The sequence below is a fragment of the Onychomys torridus genome, chromosome 19 (genome assembly GCF_903995425.1).
Source record: "Onychomys torridus chromosome 19, mOncTor1.1, whole genome shotgun sequence".
Classification (NCBI taxonomy): domain Eukaryota; kingdom Metazoa; phylum Chordata; class Mammalia; order Rodentia; family Cricetidae; genus Onychomys; species Onychomys torridus.
In genome coordinates this window covers 29,754,454-29,776,143 of record NC_050461.1, presented here as the reverse complement: position 1 = coordinate 29,776,143, position 21,690 = coordinate 29,754,454, and the positions used below count along the sequence as shown (strand labels likewise).

The window sequence follows — 21,690 nt, the reverse complement described above, 5'->3', positions numbered from 1 at the left end:
CAGAAAAATAATGAAGATTTACACTTGTCTCTTTCCAAAAGCTGTATAGATTTACTCCTACATTAGGTGTTTATATATTTAATTGTTCATAGTGATAGATAAGAGTTCCAGTTTATTTTTTGTCATGTGAATACCCAGTTGCCCCCTTACTGTTTGTTTCGAGAGTTCCTCCTCCATAGATGTGTCATTCTTGCTCCTGGATTATCAGCTCTCTTCCATTGTCCTGCCTTTTCCACTCCAGGGCTATGATAGTTGATTAACATAGTGTTACAGTTTTAAAATGGGACTCACTTTTGTCTTCTGGTTCCGTAGTAGTTTAGCTATTCCATTCTCTTAAAATTCTACAGGAATTTTAGGTTTATCTTGTCATTTTGACAGAAAACAGCTTGCTTTTTGACTATTACACTGTCTAAATCAGTGTGGTGGGTACCGGCCACCATTTCAGGACCACTGAATCTTTGAATCTGCTGATACGTCGTTTTTTCAATGTTTTTTAGCTTTTAGTGTATGAATCTTTTACTTCCTCAGTTTTGGTTATTCTTCTACACTGTATTATTTTTGAAACTGAGTGGAAACATTTTCATTTTGGGTTGTTCATTGTGTTGACGTACAACTGACACTATATGTTAATCATTGCTGAACTGGCTGGTTCGTTATTTTAAAAATGTTCTTTAGAGTTTTCTAAAGTATGAGATTGTATCATCTGTCAGTAGAGATAATTTAACTCCTTTCCTATTAGGTGATTTTTATTGTTCTTAAAAGCATAGTGCCCCCCCCCCCCCCCCTTTTCCTCTCTAATTTCTCTGGCTTGAACTTCGGAGACAGTGTTGGGTAGAAGTGGCTAGACAAACCCTCTTTTTCTTGATACTGAAAGAAAGGCTGTTTGTCTTTCCACTGAGTACATGTCGAAGGGTAGACTCTGGCCGATGTTCTTCACTGTGGTGAGGTGTCTCTGTATGCCTATTTTGTTCTCTCTTTATGATGGAAAGGTGTTGACTTTTCTCTGCCTGCTTGCTGCTTACTTGCCTCCTTCCCTCCCCCTCCCTCCCTCCCTCCCTCCCTCCCTCCCTGCTCTCTCTCTTTCTTCTTTCCTTCTCTCCTTCTATTCCTCTTCTTCCTCTTCTCCTCTTTCTTTTTTTCAGTCAGGGTCTCTCTCTGTAGCTCTGGCTGTCCTGGGACTCACATATAGACCAGGCTGGCCTCAAACGCAGAGATCTGCCTGCCTCTGCCTCCCGAGTGCTGGAATTAAAGACATGGACCCCCATGCCTGGCTCAAGGTGTTGGACTTTCAGGTCTTGGTTTGTTTTTTTTTCCTGTCGTGAAATGATCCAGCATGTTCCTCTCCCCTCGTTTCTGTTAATATGGTTTATTTATCGGTTGTCCTTTGTTGAACCAGCCTTGCGTACAGTGTTACTGCTGACTTATCTTTATGTGTAACTCAGATCCAGCTTTGCTTGCCAGTGTCCACTCCCCTGCTCTCCCAGAACATGTTGTGCATCTTGCTTTTCACTTTGCAAGGCCATTCCCATAGTTCTTGGATGCTACTGTGACAACCCAACCTTTGTTTTTCAGAGTTGCATTCAGATTTCTCTCATTCAGGACTCTCTAATCTGCAGTACTTTTTCTCCTCAAACTCTTAAAATCTGGTGATTTTGTCAACTGGAAAATGGGATCTGGACTGTGAGTTTACCCTAGGAGACAGTAGATAGAACAGTGGAACTCAGCATTGTTTGGGGTGTGTGGTGTATGTGTTTGTAGACGACGCTTTTTGTTTGTTCTTCCCGAGCCAAAGATTTTAATGTGTTTCCTTTAGGGCAGGTGAGGTTGTCTTTCACGATGTCCCACTGTTGTATAGCAGGGTGTGATCCAGTCTTGTGCTGGCTTAGGATACAAAAAGACATAAAGTTGGCGCTTAAACTCGCTGGGGTTAGAGTGGGGAAAAGGGTGGTTTGGGTGATGGAAAGGGTCGGGGCTTGTGTTCTTGTTGACAGAGGTAGTTTGTCTCAGGTGGACACTGCAGTTCAAATCCTTAGGCTGGGGGGTGTGCTCCCCACTGGCTGCCCATCTTGCTGCTTTAGAACCACAGCTGGATCTTTTGGCCCTGTCCACTAGTTGGCATAGATGATGTAAACACTGACGTCTTCTCCCCAACCCCCACCAGGGTTGTCTCAGTTGAGTCAGTGTGTCCTCTCATGGCTGTCGAGATGTGGACCACTCTGTCTGCTCCCCTGGAGATAGGCCCAAGGTCCAGAGCTCATGCTCCATACGGCTGAGTAGAAGGGCTTCTCTGTAGGTCCCAGTAGTGCTCAGGAAGAATGTTCGCTAGCCAGTGCCTGCAACGCTCCCTTCCCATCTGCTTGTGAGCTGTGCTTTCCAAACACTGGGTCTGCTCCTGGGGCTGGAGGGCTCTCTCAAACTGTGCACAGGATCAGTGTGGGCCAGCATAGTTCCAACAGCAGCACCTGCTGGGATGTGTGCCTGAAGAGGCCACCTGTGGTTCAGACTGGTCAGGCATGGAAAGCAGTAGCACAAGGGCTGTTTATAAACTCACTGGATACAACAGACTATCTCAGCAGTATCATGGGTTCTGCTTTTTCTCCCCACCTTAGCCAGTGTCTGACTGTGTAGCCCTGGCATGTGTTATGTAGACCAGACTGGCTTGGAAGTCACAGAGATCTGTGTGCCTCTGTAACCCCAGTGTTGGGATTCAAACTACGTGCCACCATGCCTGGTATGTGGACATACTTTCTTGAAATGACTCTACAGTTGTTGTACAGGTGGACAGGAAAGCCTCTTGTTTAACTTGTGGTGTCACCAAGTCATTGTCATGGCCTTAACATGAAATGCCACGAGTGTCCATCATGTATGTGTGCGTCTGGAAGATAGGAAGATCCAGGGGGTGGTGTTTTCCTCCACATTTTGTAAGTTACTTTATGTATTTAAAAATGTTTTTGAGAAAATGTCTTAGAGTAGGAATGATTCCGTCAGTCCTTCGGGGTGTGTATGCAAACGTGAGTGGTAGGGCTGAGAGCTGTGGATGGTTAGACTGTGGAGTTTAAGGTCTGCTGGAGTCACACAGGATCACAGTGCCTTCCTCCAGACAGACCAAGATTCGCCTTTGCACACAGTTGTCAGGATGCTGAACTAAAGCTGGAAGCCGAGCTCTGGAAACCCAGGACTGGTGAGGGATTTGTCTTCTGTACTGGTAAGGGAAATTATTTAATTTCTCTGAGACTCATTTTATTGTAATATGAAATGAATTTTATAATACTTGCAGAGATTTTGAAGGAGACATGGGAGTGCTTGTGATTTGGAGGAGTTTGTTCCCAAGTTGACAGGGTTACTACGGTGAGAAAACAGTTTTACTTACTTTAAAACAATAGCAGTGTATCTGAAAGTGAGGCTAAGATACCCTTCTCTTTTTGCTTTAGAACCGGAATTTGTGTGTGTGTGTTTTGGCACGGGCTTTCGCTCAGAGTTTTGATAGTTGTAGGTAACATTCCAAGCTGGTTTATTGATAATTGCTTCTTTCTGTCTATTGTGGGTTTTCTTGTTGTTCAGAATGATTATTGTCAGAGAAGTTAGGCGTTTTGTGTTCTCTATCACTTCCTGAAGTGAGAGACTCTCACACTTGTGCTTAACTGCACTTGGTGCGTATTTAAATGGTAGGTTTTGAAGTTCGTGCAGTGAAATTTGGGAAGGCTGATTTCTTCGTATTTTTGCTTTCACTTATTGTTGGTTGTTGAGAGGCAGGTGTTGGTTTTCCTGTTGTCTGTGGATGAAGTAGTCCAGCAGGAGAGAGCTCTTGCTGTGGGAGTGAAGGTGTCACACACGAGTCCTCCATTGGGCCGCCTAAGCTGTCTCTCCAGCGTTGGGGTTGCTGCAGTGACTTTAAGATGCCTTTTCTCATTCTAGCCGTTGTGAACTAGCCACATAGCATATGAAGTTCAAAATAAATATTCTTAATATGAATACAAATCACCTGGTTGTTTATTATTATTACTACATAGAAGTTTGAAAAAGTTCTGACACTGTAGATCCAAATTTCCTGTTTGTCGTGATGATGGTGGTGGTGGTGATGGTGGTGGGCTGTAATTTGCAAATGTATGTTTATGTATTTAAGCTTAGATTTGGTTTAGATGAGGATTTTTCTCCAGTTTTCACCTTTTTCATTATAAGTTAAAATAAATGTACAGGGTATGTTAGTTTCCCCCCGAAGTTTGGATCAGAAGAGCACAGTTCCACTAAGCAGTTTATAGGGAAAATAGCCCTGCTTCTGCCTTTTCTAGATTGTCTTCTGAAAGGCAGAGCCACGACTGAGTCGGCTACTACGGTAGTGGAAGATGTCTTGCAGCTGTGCTGTTTGGTTCCGTTCCAGAGATAGTATTTGTGTGCACTGTCAGAATGTCTTAAAGCCCACCCTGGACAGGGTTCAGCTCCATAAAAGGAGTGTTGTTTTATAACCTCCTATGTTCTTATGGGGTGCTGCTGCTGCTGCTGGTCTTCACTGGTTTGTCTTTTGAACTGACCTTTTACTAGACACAGGCTTCACAGTTTCAGAATAGGAATTACAGTTGGAGTTTTTCTGTCTTGAAAAAAAAAAAATACAGTCAGGCCTTTGGCACACACTAGGATAAAAACAGATCTCCCCTCCTCAAACTTTACAGTTTAGGTTCTCTGCCCTTATCCAGATAAGCACATTGACACTCAGTTGCTTATATTCTTCTTTGTAGTTTAATAAGTACTGGTTTACAAATCAAGTTGATGTATCAGAAGATGGAAGATGACACAGGAAGTTATTGAAAATGTTCAAAACAGAACAAAACACTGTCTTCTCAGTAAACAATTGTTTAGCTTGAGTGGTTTTGAGCCTCCTGTTTATTTACATACTTTCTGAGGGAATTGTCATTGATTAGAAGACACTGACAGTATTTTCCCCCCAATTCCCCCTTTTCCAAAACTTAGAGGTTTTCTTTTCTCCGAGTGCTTTAAAGTTAATGTGGAGGTTGCCATCGTCTTCCCCAAGCAATGAAGTGTTTGCTAGTTCCTCTTTCCCCACCTTTAATTCATTGCTAGCCTTCAGAGGCGAGTGGGATCTCCCACACCACAGACTCCTAGCACTTCTTAACCCTTGTGGGTCCCTGTGTGTTTCTGGACACTTCCCCCAGCGTCTCTCGGCATCCATCTCGTGCTGTTCGCTTGAGGTTCCTTGCTGTTGCTCTCTGGAAGTTTATTATGAGTATTTTCCTTGCCTTCTATGGCCCAGGATCTCCATCCACTCTGACACCAAATGACCTAGTAATTCCAGATCTTCATATGGAAACCCAGCCTCTGTCATTCCATCATCAGTCAGTCTTTTCATTTTCCAGCCGGCTATCATGTAGATGCGTTAGTCCAAATACCATCCAAGTAGCTTTGGACTCCTTTGTCCTTATTCCATGGTCTTTAAGGAAGTCTCCAGGCCAGTGGTACTCTTATTTTCGTCTGACTTCCAGCAACCTAGCAACCTTGCTCTCCTTTACTCACAGTCTAGCTTACTAGTAAGTCCTGTCCCTTTTAAACAGCTGTGGACTCCGCCTCTTTATTTGTACCTTTGTTGTTCCTGTCTTAGTCTCTTGGATCATTGGAGAATAATTTTATCCAGCTTCCTTTCATTGTATCACTTGTTCTCCAATGGCTGCCAAAGTCTTCTTCCAGAGATACAAAGTTGATGTTATTTTCCATTGCCTGCAGGACTGAGTGAAACCATCTGAGTTCAGTACTGATCATGCATTGTTTGGCTGTGGCTTCCGTTTCCCCATCTCTGCTCCCCACCCTGTGTTCCAGGCAGATGAGGTACTCGCCATTCTCCACAGCACATTTATCGTTAATGGCTCTCTGCCCTTCCCTGCTGTTCCCACAGTCTGGAATGTACTTCCACCCACTTATCATTTGTCCAGGAAGCTAGCTCCCTATCCTTCAAGATCACTTTGGAAATCATTCTTCCCCCATAAGTCAGTTACTGTTGAATTGTTTGTGCCTCCATTATAGCTTATTCTCTGTTAGTGCAGTTACATATCAAGCACCCCTCTCTCCCTGCTGACAGTTCTTTCCCAAAGGTCTGTAGCCTCAGATGCTTTCAGCACACAAGTTTCCTCCTGGGATGAACAGATTGTAGCCAACCCCAATACATAAAACTAAAATCAAGATCTCATAGGCAAAAGTAATGACTTGTGTGCAGGTGTGATGGTGCATAGTTGTGCATAGTTGTGTGTTGTGTTGGACAGAAAGGCATTTGGATTGAATGCATTAGGCCTCGTGGTTAGGATTGTCTTCCTCAGTTTGAGTGCTGAAGTCACAGAAACACAGGAGCAGAACTGCAGCCCCTAGTTAGGATGCTAGTAAAACCATGACTGAGAGTAGGCCGGCTTTCCAGAGCAGGTGTCAGCAGAAGTGCTGGGGAGGTAGACTGAGTCCCTCATGGGGCTGCACTCCCCAGGCTGTGAAGGCTTGGCACTGCCCATTAGGTTGCAGCTTCATAGTTCTCAACAGAAGCAATAAATGCTCAGGCCGTGTGTGTGTGTGTGTGTGTGTGTGTGTGTGTGTGTGTGTGTGTGTATGTTAAACTTTTATTGATTCTTTGTGGAGTTCACGTCATGCATTCCCATCCTGCTATCTCCCTGTCTCCTTGCATCTGCCCTCTACCCTTGCAACCTCCCCCTCAAATCAAAACTAAATTTAACAGAATAACTTGCCTTTTATTTTATAACTTGTCTACGTTGTGTATGCGTGGTGGAGGCATGAGTTTGAGGGTCAGAGAACAGCTTTTGGGACCTGGTTCTCTCTTCTTCCCCTTCCCCAAGTGAGTCCCAGGCATTGAATTTAGGTTATCAGGCTTGGGAGCAAGTACCATCACCCATTGAACTGTATGGCCTCTTTATTAGCTAGTTTTGTTTTTTATGTGTAAAGGAGTATTTTATGTGCTTTGTGTGAATGTGTGGACATGTGCATATGGGTGTCTGCGCACGTGTATGCCTGTTGAAGCTAGAGGTTGACATGGAGTGTGTTTCTCTGTTGCTCTCTACCCTTTTCTCGTTGAACTTAGAGCTCATTGATTAGGTAAGCTGGTGTGTCAGTGAGCTGCCCATCCTCCCTTTGCCCTTCCCCACATTGCTAGGGTTACAGATGCACTACACTGCAGTGGGTCAGAGCTCAGCTCCTCCTGTCGACACTTCATTGACTCAGTCCTCTCCTTAGCCCCCAGCGATGTCTATTTTCAAAGTGGGGTGAGAAAAGATTGAAGAGAGATTTCAGGAGGGGTGTTAGGTTGGCGAGATAGTTTTCATTTTGCATATTGAGAAAGGAGTAGATAAATCAGATTGGTAGGGAGATTATTTATCTTTTCTTTCAAAACGAAGTTAATGTAGGGTGCATTCAATCATTTTAGAGGAAAAAAAAAGGCTAGCCAAAGATTCTGATCATTGAAAATTTTGCTTAATAGTATTCTGTATTCCTTTAGTGTTTGTACTTTTCTGGCGGCTATCATAATAATTTTCCATTGATCTCAACCACAATCCTGTTAAGATTTTAGTGGCTGATACCTTCATTTTATAGACTTAGGGAAATGGGAGCACAAGAATATTACACAGAGTATATGTTTAATGTTCTTTCAGGTTGAAAGAGTAGACCATTAAAAAATATATTTTATACTTATGAGCGTTTTGCCTGCATGTATGTCAGTGCAGCAGAAAAGGTTGCTGGGTCCCCTGGAACTGGAGTTACAACTGTGAGCTGCCTTGTAGGTCCTGGGAATGGAACCCCAGTCCTCTGCTATCTCTTCAGCATGAATAGATAACTTTTTATTGATGGGATGTCCTTGGGAAAATACTGGCTTTTTCTCAGGTACAGAAGTTGGGGCAGAATGGGACGTGCTTGAGATTTGCACTTCTCATGTTGCAGCTGGGTTTTGTTTTGTTTGTTGTTTCTGGCATTAGGTTATAGTAGAGACTCATTTCCACTTTCTTTCCTTCCTCAGCCAGGCAGGGCAATGCTGGAGGGCAAGGCCTTGGGAGTATTAATCAGGATCCAGTACCTAGTTCGGTTAGCTCTGCTGTTGTTGACTGTGTGCTCCAGACAATTACTCCAGTGTGAGGGTTTCAGCATCCCTGTCTGTTAAAGGCCATGGGGAGGTACATGAACACTGAGACCATTTCTTGTTTTCTCTTTGATCCTATAAAATCCCACTTTGCTACACCACACTGCAGAGTATTATACAGTGGCTTAGCAGAGTCTTTGCTTCTGCTCTTTTTGGGTAGTCTTAGTGATAGATGTTTAATTTTATTTCATTGGTTCATCTTTAGTTCAACATGGGTATTGTTACTGCCCCATGGTAGCACCTGTTTGCTGTAGAGTGTGAAGAATGAGCCTTGACTTGACATTATAAGCTTATAACCCCTTTCTTAACTTCCCAAGGGAATGGCCCCTCTGTTGTTGCTTATTTTGGCTCTTTTGTGGGTCCCGCCACCCAGCCCCCAAACAAATCACACATGGAGGCTTATTCTTAATTATGAATACCTGGGCTTAGCTTGACTTGTTTCTAGCCAGCTTTCCTTAACTTAAATTAACCCCTATGTCTTTTGCCTCTGGGCTTTCCCTGTTCTCTTCTGTAAATCTTATTCTTACTTTGTGGCTTGCTGTGTAGCTGAGTGGCTGTCTCCTGGAGGCTTCCTTCTTCTCCAGCTACTTTTCCTTTTTCTACCAGATTTCTCCTTCTATATATTTTCTCTGCCTGTCAGCCCCACTTATCCTTTCTCTCCTGCCTTGCTGTTGGTCATTCAGTTCTTTATTAGACCATCAGGTGTTTTAGACAGGCACAGTAACACAGCTTCACAGAGTTAAACACATGCAACATAAACAAAAGTAACACACCTTAAAATAACATTCCACAACACCCTTCTGCTGCATTCTTCCTGTACCTCTCTTGCATCTCTTATCCCATGTAGCCTGATGACTTGTTCATGTGTCTGTCATCTCTGCTGGACTCTGAATTCCCCATGGAAGATCCTTGTCTGACACTGGAGGACCACAGCAAGTGCTTCTTGTGCACGGTTGGTGTGGAGAGCTTCTTACCACTAGGCTGCTGCAGACCCCAGAGCAAAGCTGAGTAGAGCTTTACTAGGTGCCATGTAATCAAGTTGAACTCTCGAAAGGGCCAGAGTGCAAGGTCAAAGCAAACAGGAAGCTACAGTCCCCCAGGACATTTATAGTAACTGATAGGTTTTCTTGAGTGCCTCCTGTCTGCTTTAACCAGCTCTGAGAGCATGGGTCTGCCTTAGTCTCTGCTTCACCAGGCTCCCTTCTCAGCTCACTATTACCTTCGTTCATAGCTGAGATGTCTCATTCTAGATTCTTCTCACATTGCCCTCAACAAAGCAGATTAAGATCTTTTGGCTTCTGATAGTCACAATGTAGAATAGAAAACTGCACACTTGCACGCGTATGTGCGCGCGCGCGCGTGTGTGTGTGTGTGTGTGTGTGTGTGTGTGTGTGTGTGTGTGTTATCCGTGTTTGGGAGTAGATTGTAGCTACCTATGCAGGTTAAGGAAGCTTTCTTCCACTGAGCTGGATCGTCAGCCCGTTACTGTTTTCCTTTTCCCTGTACTTGCTCCCACTTTGTCTCCATGTCCCCTGTGTCTTAGGGTTTCTGTTGCTGGGAAGAGACTCCCATGAGCATAGCAGCTCCTAAAAGGAAAACACTTAATTGGGGCAATTTACAGCTTCATAGATTTAGTCCACTATCATTGTGGTGGGACATGGTGCTGGAGAAGGAGTTGAGAGTTCTCCATCTTGATCTGCAAGCAGCAGCAGGAGTCTGTGTCCACAGTGGGTGTAGCTTGAGCATAGAGACCTTAAAACCTGCCTCCACAGTGATACACTTCCTTTAACAAGGCTCCACCTCCTAAGAGTGCCATTCCCTGTGAGCTTATGTGGGCCAGTTATTCAAACCATCACACCTTGTTAAAAAAAAAAAGTAAGTCTTATTGTGTATTTTCCAGAGTCCTACAGATCTATAAAATGCTACATTTTAAGAAATGTACTTGAACATGGGAGTGTAATATTACCAAGATGTCTGGTTAAGGAAGAAATTTTGCAGATGACTCATCTACAGATTATTCTGCATTTAGAGCCTGAAAGAAATTAAATGATGGTGTGTGGTCCAAAGACAACTTGTATATTGGAGCCCAGGTCCTCGTGGAACACTGGTCCTCTCCCTTCCATGTCCACCTTCTGTTGACCTCAGATGGATATACCAATAGCAATTATCCTAAGACGTACAGGGTTTTAGAAAATGAACATCTGTTTGAAGAGTCAGGAAACTTCCCCACGGTGGTGGTGATGGGGTGTACAATCTTGTGTGATGATTGGTGCATTGGATCCCAGTCAGATCAATTGTATTAGAAAAGAGAAAGAGGCTTATTTATTTCTGAAACTTTCCATGTGGTTTTAGGACTCTGCTAGGAAATTGTGATGTTTGAATTCCTCTGTGGCAGGTGATGATCACTTCTTGGAGGAAGGCTGAAAAAGTAGAGATGTGACAGCTAAAGAACTTGGCTGCCCCCTTGTCTTTTCTGTGACCCTGAGAACCGTTTTTTTACAGAGTTTGTGGTCTCCGTGGTTTGGAGCCATGAGCTGACCGTCACCGTCAGGTTACTAGTCCCCTGATATTCTTTTGAAACTCTTGCTATAAGCTCTGGGTGGTCCTAGATTCACAGCAGTCTTGTCCTCAGGACTGCTGGGATTGTACTTGGCCTCTACATCTACATCTTATTTTATTTCTTCCCTACCACTCCCCTCTACCCCCTGGGTTTAAGATTAAAATCTATGCCGGGCGGTGGTGGTGCACGCCTTTAATCCCAGCACTCGGGAGGCAGAGGCAGGTGGATCTCTGTGAGTTCGGGGCCAGCCTGGGCTACAGAGCAAGATCTAGGAAAGGTGCAAAGCTACACAGAGAAACCTTGTCTCGAAAAACAAAACAAAACAAAACAAAACAAAAAAGGATTTAAATCTATATAAACCCTTGTCCACAAATAAATGAAATGTTTTCCACTCTCTCTTGACCATACAGGCCACATTTTAAGGATAAACTTTTCTATTTTCAGTTTTATGATAATGGTGATACAACATAAAAATAGAGTTTAAAAATACTTTTCCCCAAGATGCATGCAACATATACAAGTCCCTGTGAAAAAATGCAAGCTGTGTTTCAGCTTATATACTTTGAATTGTTTCACATCTTTTTGGAAATGAGAAGTTTGAATGCAGCTGGCCGTATTTGTAGACTTCTTGCTGATAACCTGTTGGGTAAGCTTCTAAAGTTATTTCACTTCTAGATTCTGTTTACTAATCTAGAAAGCAAGGGTGTTAAAATAGAGATAATAGAGATAGAAAATTGATTGCTTTGAAGCAGACCGAAGTATACATTTTGGCCTTACTGTCTCACTACATGTATGAGTGGAGCAACACATTTAATATCTTTGGAGAGTATTTCCAAATCATAATACCACAAAAGTTGCTGTGCTACTCAATTCTCTCAGTCCCTCCAAACAATGAGATTCATGTGCCTCATGGGTGGGGTTTTCAGTTTTGAAGCCAGCAAGAGCTGAGTAGTGGCTATGAGGAATCAGGCTGCCATGATAAAACAGCACAGACTGGGTGGCTGAAACAACAGAAATGTATTTTCTCACAGTCTGGAGGTTAGAAGTCCGAATTGGAATTGTTAGTATCATTTCCAGTAAGGCCTCTTCTTGGATTTAGTTAGATGGCTGTAGGGCAGGCTATCTGGTGTTTTTTCTCACAGGGGCATTAGTTTTTATTATTAGAACCTATCCTCCCTGCCTCATTCTACATTTATTATCTCCTAAGCCCTCCACCTCCATGTACAAAATACCGATTTTAGAGAGACACATTTCTGTCCCTACAAGTAGGATATGGGTACAGAAAAGAAAGACACACAGGCATGGTAGGAGATGTCTGAGCTAGAGCTTGGAGACTGTCTGCTAAAACTTAGTTCACTCGCATCAATACGATATAGGTCAGTGGCTGCCAGATTTCTGCATTCCACAGAGCAGTATGTTTCCGAAATGTTTGAAACTGATATATGTAATAAATTTGTAACCACAGCACCAATATTTATTAAAAACATGTTTGAAGGGCTTGTGAGATGCTCAGTGTGTAAGGTGCTTTTTGGCAAGTCTGACACCTGAGTTCAATATGCAGAACTCATAAAGTGGAGAGAGTGAACTCACCTCTAAGTTGTCTCTGACCTTCACTCATTCAATGTGGTGTGCACACTTGTGCGTGCATCTAACTTACAAATAAATGAAAGTAAAAAGTGTAAAATAGGTTTGTAATTAAAAATAGCACGAACTTAATGTGAATAAAGGGTGATACTTCGAATAAGTAAAATGGGCTCTACTGGAAATCTCCCCAAACTGCTCTTTTGCAGTGCGGTAGGAACTCTGAGAATAGCCTGCTCTTCCTATATAGAGCGATTTGCATTTGCATAGTTGACAGAGGTACCTTTTTGGGCCTGTCACAAAACTTACCTTCAGTAAGTCTTTTCAGAGAGAAAACCTTACCCTTTCCCAACCATTTGGTACAGGTGACATCATGTTTATTGAGATACCTGAAGTGTTTCCCTTGTGGTTGGAAAATACTCTTTCCAACCTTTTGAGACCTTGCTATATCGAGCCTAAGTCCTCTGGGACCCATGTCTAAAGCACATGGCGTCTTCATCTGTATAGATTTGCCCTCCACTTTTGGGGGACAGCCAAAGGCAATAACAATAGCCTGTAATGTTTTGGGAGTTTCTTGGATGGCCCTAGTTAACAGCTCAAGAGCATCTCATGTCTGCTGTTAGTCTTTGGCTCTTGAGGGGATCAGACATTATCCTAAGAACTGATAGGACCTCTGAGGTGACTCAGTGGATAACAATGCCTTTTGCCAAAGCCTGATGACCTGAGGTTAATCTCCAGACCCATATAGTGAAGGAAGAGAACTGACTTCCAGAAGATGTTTTCTGACCTGTGTCAGAGAGAACACACACACACACACACACACACACACACACACACACACACACACACACACGGAAAAAAACTAAATGAGAAAGGCATTCTTAGCAATGGTTGAATGATAAAATTTGCAATTACAGAATTGGAGCTTTGTCACTGAAACAGTCTTTATGTAGTTGCTGCGTAGAATAGGGAACAGGAAGCTCTCTTTGACCCACATGAAATTTCTAGCTGAGGAATGAAGTGACTTGGAAGCAAGCTGGACTTTTCTACTGAGCATGCTCTTCTCCAGCAGGGTCCAGCTTGGGTGGGGCCCAGTTTGCTCATTAAGCAGGATTTGGAGCTGGATTTCCATCAGCTTTCCACAGTCTCCCAATGAAAGGAAACAGGAGACAGCTGGCTGGATGTGCCTAGATGCTGCCTGCATATGTACATCCAGGAGGGAGTTCTGTTGGAGCGTTTTGTGGTACATGCTTGCTTGTTTCTGCTTATGAAATAAGTTTGTTGTTAAGAGTATGATTAAGAGTTGAGGGGGCTGAAAATGTGGATTATGTTAGTGTACCGAGTAGATGGAATCTGGGTATGTATACTCATTGGGAAAGGAATTTTGTGTTGTATTTGCTGTAAGCCCTATTAAAAAATGTGTGAATATGTATCTGTATATGTGTGTGACTGCATGCATTTGTGTGAGTATTTTAGTGGCCAACTTTTTGTTTTAGATTAGTTATTTGCATTTTCTAGGCCAATGTTGAACTTGTGTAGGTTACAAATAGCCTTTTTAGATATGGCCTGTAAGAGCTGCGTTATTTTACATGATTGACCAGCTGCCTCACCATTGACTCTCACACTTCTGCTTTGAGAAACCATATGAAAAGTAAATTATTAAAAATCCCAGTGGTTTATTCATTTTTATTTCATGTGCATTCGTGTTTTGCCTATATGTCTGTATGAAGGTGGCAGGTCCCCTGAAACTGGAATTACAGGCAGTTATGAGCTGCAATGTGGATGCTGGGAATTGAACCCAGGTCCTCTGGAAGAGTTGCCATCTTAACCACTAAGCCATCTCTCCAATCCCCAAAAGTGAATTATTTTTTAATGCACTATGAAGCCAGTGTATGTAGCATAGTTACTTTTTAGCACTTAAAGGGTGAAAATCTCAATGTAGTAATTAATTTATAGACTTTTTTCACTCTAATATATCTGATTAATAGGAGTTGTTCTATGGCTCTTAGAGATGCAAATTCACACTGTTTGAGCACCTACAAAGTCCTAGGTATGCAGTTGTCAAGAATTGTATGCTGTTTTCATAATGTGCTCTTTTATTTCTAAATATCTAATCTTGTCATACTGAGGAAATGTGAAAATTCATTCTGTTGCTTAGATTCTGATATTCATATGACATTAAAAAATTTTTGGTCTTTATACAATTTATTCATCAAGTAATCATTCTTTAAAAATAAGTAGAAAAACCTAGACTGGTTCTCTTGCTACTTAACAGAGTAAAAAGTAGTACCACTGACTGCACTTAACTCTATAACTGGTTAACGGTACAGGGACTACCCTGCTGTAATGAGGGTATTTGTGGGGCAGAGTGCAGTGTGTTTACGCTGCAGCATTCCCAAGCTTACACAGAAGAGGATTTGAAAGCGGGGCCCCAGCTTGGTGGACTTGTCATAGTCTGGGGCATTGATTGACTTTGACAAGCTTTTGTCTTATGACCCATTAAAATGCAGCGTTTGCAGCCTGTGTGTTTATCCCATGCAGTTAACCTTGGTGGATTTGTCTTTAGCTTATTTCGGAAGAGCTGCTGGAAATACCAGTGTATTTTGTAGCCTCGGGACTTAGAGTTTATTTACACAGAAATAGATGACTGGTTGTTGGTTACCACTCATACCGACTAGGTATGCCTATTAGGGTTGGGTGAGCCTCCTGTGCAGAGAGTAGCTGGGATGAGCTCAGAAAAAGTCCAGTTCATGATAACTGTTAGGCCCAAGAGAGATGATGGTTTGCGCTCTGTTCTGCCTGAGCTTGCTTTTGATGTCACTCTGAGAAACCATTGGCATATTCTTTTCTGTAGAGTGTTACATGATGATGACCTAGTAAATGCTCCCTAGATACCAGGAACAACATAAAGTATTATTGGGAAGCCACCGGATGTGTGACACTGCACTGGGAACATGAAGTTTTACTCATCTCACAAAAATGTCCTCTTTATGGGAGCCTGGGAGCAGCTGTGGGCCAGGGAGGAGGTGCGGACAGGAAGCGCATGACATCTCATGCAGTTGGTTGCTGCTTTTCCCTGTGAGTGAAGAGGAAGCTGCTGGAAGTGGCTGGGAGTGTTTATATGAGGTGGCCATCTTACACACTTACCTTCCCTTTCCATTTTCTCTTTCCTTTGAAAAACGTCAACTTTCAGAGAACTGGTAAGTGCTCCGTTCCTTCCTTCCGCAGATAATAGCAGCAATCTTGCACTGCAAGGCTTTCTCAGGAGCTTGAGCTTTCTTCCCCTTTAAATACACAGCTGAGAATACTTTTTGATTTTTATTGCAATTATTTAAGTGTGTGCGCACACACGCAGATGGTGTGCCAAGGCGCATGCGTGCCCGGAGGTTAGAGTCAGTTCTCTCCTCTTGCCATGTGAGTCCTAGGAACAAGCTCACATTGCATGTTTGGGCCAGGGTCTTTTACCCACTGAGCATTCTTGAAGGCCCATGAAAATACTTCTTTAAAAGTGCCTCTATTCTAAACACATGGGTTTTAAACTTAGAGTAGGTAAGCAGTCTGTGTGGCATGAGGTTGGTGTGTGGAATATTTCAAAGAGACTAGCAAAACTCAGTTACTTTGGGTGTATAGAGATAGAATTAAACTTCATTCTCTAGGAAATCAATTTCATGCTTCTGAATTGGAGTAGCTGGGAAGGTTTCTGAGCTCACCCTGTTCATTTGTGGCTGGAGTTCTGTGACAGGGCAAGATGGCGCTGCTGTTCTCACTCAGTGTGTAAATGTATTCCAGTACAGTGCTGAAGCATCAAAGCAGCTCACCAAAGCTTTGGCTCAAGGAGAACTCTTGGCTCCTCATTCCACCTGTATATCTCACTGAGTGCCAGCTACCTACAATCTGCTACTCTTCTAGATTGACCCTAGTTTCCCTCTAGTATACAGTAGATATATATGTGCACATAAACTTTTCTTTCTTTCATATACCATGCTTTCAATCTAATAGTTAGCATATCATATATAACATATGGATCTGGCTTTTTGTACTTAACAGTTTTCGTAACGTGTGTGTGTGTGTGTGTGTGTGTGTGTGTGTGTGTCCGTCCGTCCGTCCCGTCTTCCTAGTTGAATCATCTTGTTTGTAATTATTTTGTACATATGCATATATGTCAGCAGAATTCTTTACTACAAGTAGAACTGTTAGTTTAAAATATATATTTGGGATTGTGATAGCTTTCTCCTTTTAAAGATAGGGTCTCATTGTGTAACTCTGGCTGTCCTGGAATGCATTATGTAGACCAGGCTACCCTCATACTCACAGAAACATTACTCCATCTACATATCAAGTGCTGGGATCAAGGGCCTGTATCACTGGGTTTGGCCCCATGATGTAGCTATTGACAAATTGACTTGTATGGTGTCAGTACCAGGCACTCTTCAGTAGCAACTGTATGTGAATGCTTCTGTCTCGGTAGCCTTGATTGGTGATTGTGTGATTAAGATGGGGTGTCTGCATTCTAAATTTGTAGCTGTATTTCCTCTTCTTTTTGGAATACAGAGTTTTATTCTTTGGCCCGGATGAAAGTTGAACTGGCCTCCTGCCTTAGCTTCCTGACTGCTGAGATCACAGACACGCACCTGTCTGGCCTTTGGGTCTATTTCTTCAACTAGGAATGCAAGTGACAGTCTTTTTTATTTCAGCTCTGTGATTCATCATTAGCCATGTCACCTTTTCTTCCTGTTAAGTTAGGCTGACTTAAATTAGCCTAGCCAGTTCAGAATTGGAGTTTGATTTTCAGTGTTGAGTCAGGGGTTTTATTGGGCTTATTACACAAATGGTTTCATTTCAACTAAGTAGCAAAAGATTATGCCTTTACTTGCATATCCATCCCTCTGCAACATCTCAAGGGAGTATAATGCAGTCTTTTTGGTGTTTCATTCTTCTTTAGAGTTGTTCAACAACTAATGCGAAATTTCACTACTATTAGGCTAAAAAAGTTCTTTTCTTTATTGTATTTTTGAGACATTCTTATGTAGTCCAGGCTTGCCTTGCACTCACTGTGAGCCAAAGATGACCTCGAACACCTTCCCATCCTTCTGTCTCCATCTCCCAAACTGGCCCTCTTCTGCTTATTTAGGCTTCATTTCTTTGTTTTCTTAGACTTCAGAAGCTGTTTGAATGCCCTTGGCAATCATTTCAGCCTAGGCGAGCATGTTATTTTATATCACAGGAAATGGGACCCGACTGGGTCTGGCCTGGTCAGGGGGATGGTCCTCTTTCCTATAACTTGTATCAGTGCTCTGTATCTTGTGCCAAGTATTCCTTAGGCTTTCTCCTTCAGTGGACTCGACGACGATGATGATGATGATGATGATGACGACGACATTTCCATAGTATTAAGAGGCAGGCAAGCCAAGTACCTTTGTAGAGGGAGAAATCTTTTCCTGGAAACTCATCAACTGATGAATGCATGTCTTCTTGACAACGAAAGGGAGACCTCAAGATTGCTCTAGAGCATCGGAACCTACATTGGGACTCATCCCAGATGTGTTCTCTGTGCATAAACGAGTAAGGGGAGAAACTGAGCAAAATGTGGGCTTTGTTAAAAAAGAGAAAAAAGCAGAGGAAATGTATGCTCTGGGTGAAACATGATCTTGCTTATCCTGGAACTAGCAAAGGGCTGCTTTGTAGTTCATATCTTTTTGATGTGTGGGCTTAATTTCAAGCAGATGTTAGGTTACATCTTTAGAAATAGTATGTCATGAGTTTTTAAATCATCCTTTAAAAATAAATAAACGTGATCTGGTACATGACAGGTAGGGTGGGAAAGCACATTATTTAAAAAATGACTTGCTTATCTTCACCAAATACATGGCATACACCAAGTAAAATGTATTTGCACTTAGGGAGTGGAGCGCATCGCATTTCTAGACCATCTCATCTTCAAGGGAAACAAACCCACAGCGACCCCCCCCCCCCCCATGCTTTCCACCACTGAACTGTGGACATCAGTTCCTGCAGTCCATTTTGTCTTTTTGATTTTATTACTTCCTTCTCCTTAGGCACTTTCTCTCTCCTTCCCCTTTCTTCCCATCTATTTTCCTCTTTAATGTTTTATATATATTTGAGAAGCATCACCTTGTAATTCCCCAGTAGAATGAGGTAGCTGCTGACTCATCCCTGTATTTGATTTTCTCACATTTGATGCTTTAATGGAAGATAGTGAGTATTAAAAGAATCTTCCCTTTGGCTGTGGGCTGTTTGGGGAGAAGAAAAAGATGAGCAGTTGTGGGTATCAGAAAGATCCTCTACTTAGCTCTTATCTGTCACGAACATGGCAAATGAGCACTAATTTTGTTAGATCTAGAAAACAGCTGAATTAGAACAGTCCACACATTGTCAGTGTATTTTTATGTTCATGGTTATTTGTAGAACAGTTTTGTTTCTATGTTTTTCAGAGCTGAAAGAAAAATCTGCTATCCTCTTACCACAGTTTTGAAGTTTAAAATGTATACTTTTGCTTTTTGTTAATCTTGGCTTCCTAAATACTTCTTTATGTTCTGCTAGGAGAAATGGAGCTTGTTGCATGTGATCTCAGCACAGAAAGGGGGCCACTCAGCTGACAGTTCCCACTCAGTTTCTTGCTTAGGGGTTGCATGCATCCGATGGGCCGCAGCACAGACCCTTAAGGCTGTAAGGAAACACCTGGATCTCCCATCAGCACAGACACTTTCCTGAAGGTCTTCCAGATGTGTAGAGCTGTGTGGCTGTCTCTTTTGCGTAGGATTTATGAACAGCCTGTGTTTTAAACGGTGGTAGAATGTACAGTAGGTGGTGTAGGTCACTGTAGTCATGGCACCTTGGCATTTACCTCTTTTTTTTTTTAAAAAAATACAAGGACGGACATGAAGAGTGGATTTCTTTAATATCATGTTCTGCTAAACATTACTGGTTCTCTGTTGATGGTTTTCTGCTTGATTGCTTGCTCAATGATGCATGCTTTTTCTCCTGGAGCAGTCACAATAACACTTTCATCAGCCCCAATTGAAGAATGCCAACATGGTAATTGTGTCAGAGCTACATGCTTATCTAATAGGCTGATTGTTAACAGAGGTGTTTTTTGTTTGGTTGTTAGTTATGTTTTTGGTTCTTGATAAGCAGAAAAATCTTTACTTAGTATATTATATAACTATACTACTAATGATGGAGTTGGGTAATTCTGATGAAAGATTAATGAGCATTGCCATAGTTTGAGAAACTTTAGTTTTGGTTTTGCCTTTGCCCATTTAACTTTGTTACCTTAGGCATATCTAGCTTGCTAAATCTTTTCCCTTGCTGATAGAATAAGTATATTAGACTAGATAATTTAACAATAACCAAAAAATAGTATTTACTGAATAATGTTCACCACCTTTTGAAGACAAGTCTAGATGTTACTGCTACACATGAAAGAAAGTGCCCTGCCCCTGTGGATTTTCATTTTAGTGGAAAATGCAACTCTGATTTTTTTGAACTACACCACACAGCACTGAGTTTCCATTTTTCTGGGTGGTGCAGTCAAGGCCTACCCACATCTGAGATGCTGAGAGTTCCAGCTGTGGAAATTATGGCAAATGCATGTGTTGTAATCATGTTCTCTTGATGGTAGTGATTTGTTTAAGAAACCATCTTACAAATAAAAGAGGTAGTGTTAGGTTGAGCTCTTGGAGCTATTTTAAGAACATGGTTATTTACATAGAGATATGCCTACCTCTATTGTTGATTATTCACAGCTCCATAAGCTGTTTCCATTGTTTTCTGTCGCAGAACATCAATTTGAGTGAGTGACACTTGTCAGCCCTGGGGGTGTGTACAGTGGTCGTTGATAGAGTTTGTGAGGCTCGCCCTGTGCTTGGCTCATCTGTGTTCTTTATTCCCACAGTAGCAGCTTGTCTCCAACTTCTGTCCTTTAGCTTGTGGTCACATGGCCAAGTAATGACTTTCAAGTAGTATGTGATGTTAGGTGTGGGTGAGGGCAGAGCTACTTATGGCGAGTTACAGAATGTGTTCCGTGACATGCTCTGTAATCATTTCCACAAACTGATATGAGTTTTTCTGGGAGTAGACCAGGAGTTTGTGATTCACCAGGTATTTCATGGATGTTTTGAAGAACAGAAATCACATGCCACCTGAGATAGTGGTGTCTGCTATGGTTAAAATGTGAATAGCTGTTAATTCACTTAGCCTAACAATGGAAACTTGAGTTTTATGTTTCATTGCTTTCTGAATATTTTGGCCAAAAATCAGCTTCAGTTGATTGTTCTCGTTTCTTACAGCCATAGTAATTAGAGAGCTGCCAACTTATCTTGGTTGGCTTATCCAAGTGTGGGGCATTTTTCTTTTGACTTTACCTAGATGTTTATTCAGCTCTCAGGATGTAATTAGAAAGTATATGCTAGAAATCATCTTTGGGTTTTGCACAACTAATGAACATAATATTCTTAAATCATTTTCTGAAAAAGACATGGGAAAGAAACAATGTTTTCTGTGTAGTATAGATGCAGTTATGTTCTTGTTGGTAGGCATTTTGAATTGTAAATACCTAAGGATAGGAAGTCATGTTTGGGTCTGGTAGTTGCTCTTCCCTCTTTGGTAGTACTGCTTTCAAGCATTACTGTCCTTTGGTCTTGCCATTTCACTATGTGTTTCTTTTGGCTGACATGCCTTTTCCTGTCTCTTCCTTGCATGAGGTGGTAGGAAGGGTTCTTTGCAGAATCTTCTCCTATTAAACAAAACTGGTCTCCAAGGTAATATTGTTAGTACTCTTGCTTGCAGCTCTCCTTCCATGTGACCACAACTCCCCAGTAGTGTCTCTTTCAAAGCCTCTTTTCTCTGTTGGCCAGCTAGACATCTCCACAAAGCTGTCAACACAGCAAATTTAAAATCAAGTTGTATGGCTCAGCTAGACTCTCTTTTCCTGGGTATCCTATTTCATTGGATGACCTTCCCAGGTCTCCCATAAAGTCCCGAGGTCTGTTTTCTCTTTTTCCATATTCAGGATGGCCTCTGCCCTTCCCACAAGATTCAGTTCTTGGTCCCTCCCTGATTGCTTTGGCCTTGCTAAAGAACCATGCCTGGATTACTGCAGCCAGTTCCCAGGTATCTTCCTATTCTGTCTGTCATTTAAACATTACAGCCAGGTTGGGCTGTTGAAACAGGAATCTGATCACATTTTCCGTGAAGTTCTTGGCCTCTAGAACCACCTCATTTCAGACTGTGTCCGTGTGAAAGTGTGCATTAGGGCTCTCTGCTTATGACTAGACAGCATTCTACTCTATCGACAAGATGTGTTTTAAAAGCGTCACTAGTGTGGTATGTGAATCTGCCTTCAAACAACTGTACTTTGGTTTTCCTTTGAAGACTCTGTTCATGTTTGTGCCAT

At 42.2% G+C, this 21,690-nt stretch overlaps 1 protein-coding gene across 26 annotated transcripts in view; it reads left to right on the top strand.

Moving 5' to 3' along the window:
• The window catches only part of Epb41l2 (erythrocyte membrane protein band 4.1 like 2), a 184,228-nt gene that overhangs the window by 70,745 nt on the left and 91,793 nt on the right, over nt 1-21,690 (top strand). The window contains exon 1 of one of the 26 annotated variants that reach the window (XM_036169189.1): nt 2,702-2,731. The exons of 23 other annotated variants lie outside the window; for them this stretch is intronic. The gene's annotated coding sequence lies outside the window, so the exon portion shown is untranslated. Of the gene's footprint in view, nt 1-2,701; nt 2,732-3,094; nt 3,206-13,429; nt 13,519-21,690 lie in introns of those variants that run through there. 2 more of the 26 variants (XM_036169185.1, XM_036169186.1) reach the window with 2 other exon arrangements.